Source organism: Saccopteryx leptura, chromosome 2 (genome assembly GCF_036850995.1).
Source record: "Saccopteryx leptura isolate mSacLep1 chromosome 2, mSacLep1_pri_phased_curated, whole genome shotgun sequence".
In the NCBI taxonomy this organism is placed as follows: domain Eukaryota; kingdom Metazoa; phylum Chordata; class Mammalia; order Chiroptera; family Emballonuridae; genus Saccopteryx; species Saccopteryx leptura.
Window position 1 is genome coordinate 346,514,932 of NC_089504.1, and position 9,262 is coordinate 346,524,193.

Sequence of the window (9,262 nt, forward strand, 5' to 3'; positions counted from 1 at the left end):
CCTCCTGCAGCCAAGGCTCCATTGGAGCAAAGTTGGCCCGGGCGCTGAGGATGGCTCTGTGGCCTCTGCCTCAGGCGCTAGAATGGCTCTGGTTGCAACAGAGCAACGCGCCAGATGAGCAGAGCATCGCCCCCTAGTGGGCATGCCGGTGGATCCCAGTCGGGCGCATGCGCGAATCTGTCTCTGCCTCCTGGCTTCTCACTTCAGAAAAATACCCCAAAAAAAGAAAGAAAAGAAAAAGAAGAAGAAAGGACGCAGAGACACACACACAGAAAAACACAGGGTGAAGATGGAGACAGAGATTGAAATGATATGTCTACAAGTCAAATAAATAAAATTCACATAACATTAAATCATTTTCATCACTGTAAGTGTACAATTGAGTGGTTTTTAGTATATTTACAATGTTATGCAACTGTTACCACTACCTAATTCTAGGACATTGCCATCACACCAAAAAGAAACCCTGTACCCATTAGCGGTCTCTCCCAATTCTGCCCTCCTCCCACCCCCTGACAACCATTAATCCACTCTGCCACTATAGAGTTGCCTGTTCTGGATATTTCATATAAATGGAATCATACAATATGTTACCTTTTATATTGGCTTTTCACTTAGCATAATATTTTCAAGGTGTATCCATATTGTAACATGTATTAGTACTTCATTCCTTTTTATGGCCAAATAATATTCCATTTTATAGATATAGCACATTTTAGTTTACCAATTCATCAGTTGACAGACACTGAGCTGTTTTCACTTTCTAGCTATTTTGAATACTACTATGAACATCCTTGTACAGGGCATTTCTTTTGGGGGTTGATGAAAATGTTCTAAAATTGATTGTGGTGACCGTTGCACAACTCTGTGGATAGACTAAAAGTCATTGACCTTTATACTTTAAATAGGCGAATTACTTGGTATGTGAATTATATCTCAGTGAAACTTATTCAAAAATATGCAAAACACTCTATTGTTTTTGAGATGTATACATATGTAGTAAAAGTTCATAAAAATGCATGGAAATGATACCGCACTTGGGAAAGTGGCAGCTTCTGGGCAGAAAGGAAGATGTGATCAGGGACAGGGACCAGGGGCCTCAGCTCCGGGGTAAGTTTTCATTTCTTAAGCTGGGTGGTGGAGAACCAGGTCTTTATTATGTTAGTCTTTAAACTTTTTGTATGATCGAAATATTACACAACAGATTTAAAAATAACTTTAAATTTTTTTTAAATTTATTTATTTTAGTGACAAGAAGAAGAGAAAAAGAGAGAAAAACAGGAACATCTATCTGTTCCTGTATGTGCCCTGATAGTGGATCAAATGGGCAACCTCTGTGCTTTGGGTCAATACTCTAACCAACGAAGCTAGCCAGCCAAAGCAAAAGAAAATAACTTTTTTTTTTAATTTTTTGAAGATTTTATTTATTCATTTTAGAGAATAGAGAGAGAGAGAGGAAGGGGGAGGAGCAGGAAGCATCAGCTCCCGTATGTGCTTTGACCAGGCAAGCCCAAGGTTTTGAACCAGTGATCTCAGCATTCCAGGTCAATGCTTTATCCACTGTGCCACCACAGGTCAGGCAGAAAATAACTTTTTCTTTTTTTTTTTGTATTTTTCTGAAGTTGGAAATGGGGAGGCAGTCAGACAGACTCCCGCATGTGCCCGACCGGGATCCACCCGGCATGCCCACCAGGGGGCGATGCTCTGCTCATCTGGGGCGTCACTCTGCTGTGACCAGAGCCATTCTAGCGTCTGAGGCAGAGGCCATGGAGCCATCCTCAGTGCCCGGGGCCAACTTTGCTCCAATGGAGCCTTGGCTGCGGGAGGGGAAGAGAGAGATAGAGAGGAAGGAGAGGGGGAGGGGTGGAGAAGCAGATGGACGCTTCTCCTGTGTGCCCTGGCCAGGAATCGAATCCGGGACTCCTGCATGCCAGGCCGACGCTCTACCACTGAGCCAATTGGCCAGGCGAAAATAACTTTTTAACAAGAGTGAATGATTGGTATACACAGGATATTTGTAAGATGCAAAAATTACCAGATACTAACTGAAAGAAAAAAAATGTGCCTGCCTGACTGGTGGTGGCACAGTGGGTAGAGTGTTAACCTGCGATGCTTAGGTCCCAGGTTCGAAACCTTGAGGTCACTGGCTTGAGCTCAGGCTCGCCAGCTTGAGCGTGGGATCATCGAAATGATCCCATGGTCACTGGCTTGAGCCCAAGGTCGCTGGCTTTAGCCCAAAGGTCTTTGGCGTGAAGACCAAGATTACTGGCTTGAGCCCAAACATCACTGGCTTGAAGCCCAATGTTGCTGGCTTGAGCAAGGGGTCACTGGCTCAGCTTGGGCCCCACCCTCATAAAGGCAATCAATGAACAGCTGAAGTGCTGCAACTATGAGTTAATGTTTCTCATCTCTCTCAAAAAAAAAAAAAGTGGTGTTTTTTTTTTGTTTTTTTTTTTTGGTATTTTTCTGAAGTAGGAAACGGGGAGGCAGTCAGACAGACTCCCACATGCGCCCGACCAGGACACACCTGGCACGCCCACCAGGGGACGATGCTCTGCCCATCTGGGGCGTCACTCTGTTGCAACCAGAGCCATTCTAGCGCCTGAGGCATAGGCCATGGAGCCATGCTCAGCGCCCGGGCCAACTTTGCTCCAATGGAGTCCTGGCTGCGGGAAGGGAAGAGAGAGACAGAGAGGAAGGAGAGGGGGAGGGGTGGAGAAGCAGATGGGTGCCTCTCCTGTGTGCTCTGGCCGGGAATCGAACCTGGGACTCCTGCACGCCAGGCCGACGCTCTACCACTGAGCCAACCAGCCAGGGCCAAAAAATGTTTTTTGGGTTTTTTTTTTTTTTTTTTTTGTATTTTTGTATTTTTGTATTTTTCTGAAGCTGGAAACGGGGAGAGACAGTCAGACAGACTCCTGCATGCGCCCGACTGGGATCCACCCGGCACGCCCACCAGGGGGAACACTGCCCACCAGGGGGCGATGCTCTGCCCCTCCGGGGCGTCGCTCTGTTGCGACCAGAGCCACTCGAGCGCCTGGGGCAGAGGCCAAGGAGCCATCCCCAGCGCCCGGGCCATCTCTGCTCCAATGGAGCCTCGGCTGCGGGAGGGGAAGAGAGAGACAGAGAGGAAGGAGAGGGGAAGGGGTGGAGAAGCAGATGGGCGCTTCTCCTGTGTGCCCTGGCCGGGAATCAAACCCCGGACTTCTGCACGCCAGGCCGACGCTCTACCACTGAGCCACCCGGCCAGGGCCCAAAAAATGTTTTTTAATGGAAGATCTGGTAGTCTCCCCTTAAGTAGGAGTCAACCTCAGACATCACTAATATAGGTGTAATGCTATTAACAGCATCACCTCTAAATTATTCTTCTCTAGAATATTAATGTTCCAGAAAACCACTAGAACTATATTGTCCAACTTGGGAGCCATTAGCCACTTGTGACTATTGAACAATTAAAATGTGACTAGTTCAAATTGAGATATGCTGTAGATATAAAATGCACACTAGATTTTAAACACTTAATATCAAAAACAAGAATATCTCATTAATATTTTTATATCGATTATGTGTTGAAATGATATTTGGATATACTGTACTGAGTTAAATAAAATGTACTGTTAAAATAATTTCACCTTTTTCTTCTTGCTTTTTAAATGGAACTACTAGAAAAAATTTAAACTACATATGTAGCTCACGTAATATTTGTATTGGACAGTGCTGCTGTAGACAGAACTTATATCTTTTTGTTTTTTTCTTAAGAGACAGGCAGAGAGAGACTCCGCATGCCCCTGACTAGGATCCACCCAGCAAGCACCCTACAGGGCAGTGCTCAGCCCATCTGGGGCATTGCTCCATTGCTGGACAACCAAGCTATTTTAGCACCTGAGATGAGGTGATGGATCCATCCTCAGTGCCTGGGGCTAACTTGCTCCAACCAAACCATGGCTGAAGGAGAAGAGAGAGATAGAGAGAGAAGGGAGAAGGGGAGAGGTGGAGAAGCAGATGGTCACCTCTCCTGTGTGTCCTGACCAGAATCAAACCCAGAATATCCATACGCCAGGCCAGTGCTTTACCACTGAGCCAACCTGTCAGGGCCAGAACTTATATCTTGCACTCTGCAGAGGAGATGAAGGTGTAAGCAAACAATGGCATGGGGTAATGATCAGACAGGTAAAGAATTTGGGGCATTTCATAGGACATTTGTTCTAGACTTTGAAAAGACAGTGTCATTGAAAAAGAAGAAAAGTTGCTGTTGACCAGGCAAGCCCGGTGTTTGGAACCAACAACCTCAGTGTTCCAGGCTGACACTTTATCCACTGTGCCACCACAGACAGGTCAGGTGCTAAAAGATATCTCTGAGCCTGACCAGGCAGTGGCGCAGTGGATAAAGCGTTGGACTGGGATGCGGAGGACCCAGGTTCGAGACCCTGAGGTCGCCAGCTTGAGTGTGGGCTCATCTGGTTTGAGCAAAGCTCACCAGCTTGGACCCAAGGTCGCTGGCTCAAGCAAGGGGTCACTCGGTCTGCTGAAGGCCCACGATCAAGGCACATATGAGAAAGCAATCAATGAACAACTAAGGTGTCGCAACGAAAAACTGATGATTGATGCTTCTCATCTCTCTCTGTTCCTGTCTGTCTGTCCCTATCTATCCCTCTCTCTGACTCTCTCTCTGTCTCTATTAAAAAAAAAAAAGATATTTCTGAGACAATCTGGGGCAAATAAATATAGACTAGAAATTAGATGATGTCATAGAAATACATTAATAAAGAAAGTGTCTTTGCCTGACAGGCTTGAGCGCAGGCTCATCCAGCTTGAGGGCAAGGTTGCTGGCTTAAGTGTGGGATCATAAACATGACCCCATCATGGTCGCTGGCTTGAACCCAAAGGTCGCTGGCATGAAGCCCAAGGTCACTGGCTTGAGCAAGGGGTCACTCACTCTGCTGTAGCCCCACCCCCATCAAGGCACATATGAGAAAGCAATTATTGAAGGTGCCACAACGAAGAATTGATGTTTCTCATCTCTCTCCCTTTCTGTCTGTCCCTATCTGTCCCTCTCTCTGACTCTCTCTGTCTCTGTCAAAAAAAATTCTTTATTCTTAGGAGGTTTCTGCTGAGGCAACTTATTTTCAAATAGCTTAGCAAAAGAATAAAAAGAGCAAGTGTGTATGCATGTGTGCGTGTGTGTGTGTGTGTGTGTGTGTAGAGAGAGAGAGATACACAGAGAATGAAAATAAATGAGCAAAATGTTAATTATAGTATCTAGAAAGGTTTAAGTGTATTCATTGTACTAATCTTACAACATTTCTATGTTTCAAATTTTTCATGATGAAAAGTTGGGGAAATATGACAAAATATAAAAGGAATGAATGGGAGATGAAGTGGAGACAGTAAGTGGAGACAACCCTCTGAAGAAGTTTGGCCACGAACTAAAGTGAGAGAGGGGACAGTAGCTAGAGCAGGCATAGAGGTCAAGGAACGTGTTTTTAAAAATAGAGACTTGGGGCCCTGGCCGGTTGGCTCAGTGGTAGAGCGTCGGCCTGGCGTGCAGAAGTCCCGGGTTCGATTCCCGGCCAGGGCACACAGGAGGGCCGCCCATCTGCTTCTCCACCCCCTCCTTCCTCTCTGTCTCTCTCTTCCCCTCCCGCAGTGAGGCTCCATTGGAGCAAAGGATGGCCCGGGCGCTGGGGATGGCTCCTTGGCCTCTGCCCCAGGCGCTAGAGTGGCTCTGGTCGCAACAGAGCGATGCCCCGGAGGGGCAGAGCATCGCCCCCTGGTGGGCAGAGCATCGCCCCCTGGTGGGCGTGCCAGGTGGATCCTGGTCGGGCGCATGCGGGAGTCTGTCTGACTGTCTCTCCCCGTTTCCAGCTTCGGAAAAATACAAAAAAAAAAAAAAAAGAGAGAGAGACTTGGGAGGGTTTAAATGCTAATTGGGAAAGAGCCAGTAGAGATGGGGAAAATAAAAGATACAAATTATTCTAGTCGAATTTCTTACTCGTATTTCGGGATAGACCCTCTGAGACAGATTCAAGAGACCCACCAGAAATGTTCTAAATCTCCCTGTCCCATGCCTCCTCCCTGTTCCCAAGCCTGGTGAGAAAGTAGTCTTGGTGGCGACACCTAGTGGACTTAAAGGGTATTGCTTAAATTCTTCACTCGCCTCTTTATGGAAATCTTGATCAAGAGGGCAGGCCTCTTATTTCGCTAGTCTTCTGACCGCTCCAAATTATTGTCACCATTGGTAGACCAACCTAAAATGTGCCGTGCTACTTACCTATCAAGCTCATTCTCTCCCCACCCAGCCCACAGAACCCTTGGACCACCTGTCGAACCTCTCCATCACTCTCCCAACAAAGAAGCAGAACCCAGGTAGAATGGAGCAAAGGGGTCGGAAAGGATAGTCCCCTCAGCTGTAGTCAGGTGGGCACCACTGGTGAGCACAAGGTGGACGTTTCTCAGCTATTCAAGGTCCCGGATTGTGCAGAGCTTAAACAGTGGTTCTGGAGTTAGAATAACCTGGGTTCAAATCTCTGCTAGCTGTGAGAGTCAGGGCTGGGGACTTGGCCTCTCTCTGCCTCTGATGAGAAACCTCTCCGGACCTCAATTACCACTTGGAATATAGAGCGTGTAGAGCCAATGCCCTCAGCTTGTTGAGAAGGTTAAATGAGTGCACATAAAGCCCAGTAGAGTGAGTGGCAAAGCACATTCTTCCAAATGTCAACTTTTTATCATCACCCCTGAAAGGTGCGATGGGTCTGATGAGAGCTGAGATGTGGATGAAGGGAATGACCCGTATCATTTTTTTCTGCTCTCCTGACTTCCCACTTCCACACTTTAGCCATCAAACTCTATGCTGCTTCAAGACCTGGGTCACCTCGTCCAAAATGTTTTCTCTTGTTGTGCCCCACCGCCATCCCAAGACCAGTAGTGGATCTCCTTGGCTTAATTCCCAGAGCACTTATCATATTGTGTCTTGTTTCACTCTTATGGCTCCTATTTCAACCAACCTAATTTATTCATTCAGCAAATATGTGTTGAGTGTCTTCTCCACGCCAGATACTGTTCTAGGTACTGAATGGAGAACAAGACAGACTCATGGAGCTCACATTCTGGTGGAGGAGTAACCACAAAGCAAATACTCAAAGAAGTATATATGATGTCACTTATCACCAAGGAGGATAAGGAGTAGAGCGTAAGGCAGGGGTCCCCAAACTTTTTACACAGGGGGCCAGTTCACTGTCCCTCAGACCGTTGGAGGGCCGGACTATTCAAAAAAAACTATGAACAAATCCCTATGTAAAAAAAAACCAACAGGAACAAATACAATATTTAAAATAAAGAACAAGTAAATTTAAATCAACAAGCTGACCTGCTTTTGGCTAATGAGATGGTCAATATCCGGTTCCATATTTGTCACTACTAGCCGTAACAAGTGATATGTGCTCCTCTCACTGACCACCAATGAAAGAGATGCCCCTTCCGAAAGTGAAGCAGGGGCCGGATAAATGGCCTCAGGGGGCCGCATGTGGCCCGCGGGCCATAGTTTGGGGACCCCTGGCGTAAGGACTGAGGTGGGGTGGGATCAGAGCGGTCAGGAAGGACTCAGGGAAGAGCAAAGGTCAAATCGCTGAGACAGGAATGAGTGTTATGTGTTTTAGGGACAGGAAAGAGGTCAGTGTGCTGGAGTGAGTGAAGGGAGATAGGGTCTGAGGGGAGGATTTTCATTTTAACCTAAGCATTATTGGAAATGGGAGTGTTACAATCCAAATTAGTTTAGTTGAGATATAAAATCGCTACAGTGGAATCTCACATGAACATCTCAATGAACACACACACACACACACACACCACCCCAGGTCAAAATGTAATACATTACCATCACCACAGAGGGCTTCTCCATGCCCTTTGCCAGCCAATACTCTCTCCCACCCCATCGAGTAACCACTATTTTCATTTCTATCCCTATAGATTAAAGTTTTTTTATCTTGAACCTTTATTTTTTTATTTTTTTATTTTTTATCTTGAACCTTTATTAAATGGAATCATATAGTATATAGTCTTATGTGTCTGGCTTCTTTTACTCAATATTATGTCTAGAAGATTCATTCATGCAGGTAGTGCTCGTGTGTTCCTTTTCATTGCTATATATTATTCCATTGTAAAAATATACCATAATTGCCTAACCAAGCAGTGGCACAGTGGATAGAGTATCAGCCTGGGATGCTGAGGACCCAGGTTCGAAACTCCAAGGGAGCTGACTTGAGTGTGGGCTCATCTGGTTTTAACATGGGCTCGCCAGCTCGAGCACAGGGTCACCAACTTGAGCATGGAATCATAGACATGACCGCCCTTGGTCGGTGGCCTGAACCCAAGGTTGCTGGCTTGAGTGAGGGGTCACTGGCTTGGCTTGAGCCCCCTGGTCAAGGCACATATGAGAAGCAATCAATGAACAACTAAAGTGCCACAACTATGAGTTGATTCTTCTTCTCTCTCTCTTTCACAAAAAAGAAAAAAAAGATACTGTGATCAATGAAGTACATGTCTTTCGTTGGACAGCACTAATTTCTCTTGGACATATACTTAGGAATGGAAATGCTAGGTCTGAGTTGAGGTGTACATTTAGTTTTGGTAGATACTGCCAGTTTTCTTTTTTTAAATTTTTTTTTAATTTTTCTTTTATTAATTTTTAGAGAGGAGAGAGAGAGAGAGAGAAGGGGGAGGGAAGAGCAGGAAGCATCAACTCCCATATGTGCCTTGACCAGGCAAGCCCAGGGTTTTGAACCGGCGACCTCAGCATTCCAGGTCGACGCTTTATCCACTGCGCCACCACAGGTCAGGCGATACTGCCACTTTTCTAAGGCAGTGTATACCACTTTGCACTCCCACCAGTAGTGTATAAAAGTTCCAACTGCTGCACATCCTTGTGATACTTGGCATTGCCTCTCTTTGTAATTTCAGCTATACATGATCTGATTTAGGTTTTTAAAAGAGCACCCTGGCTGCAGTGTGATGAGGTTTCTCAAGAAAGCTAAGGGCCCAGGTAGGAGGCTAGTGTAACTGTCCAGGGAAGCAATGAAAGTGGTTTGGACGAGGCAATTGAGGAATAATAGTTATGGTGATAGCAGACCAATCCAGGACATATTCTAGGATTGTAGCAGATGAGATTGGCCAGTGAAATGAGTGAAGGCCCCAGCCAGGTAGCTCAGTTGGTTAGAGTATCATCCCGACATGCCAAGGTTGCAGGTTTGATCCCCGGTCAGGACAC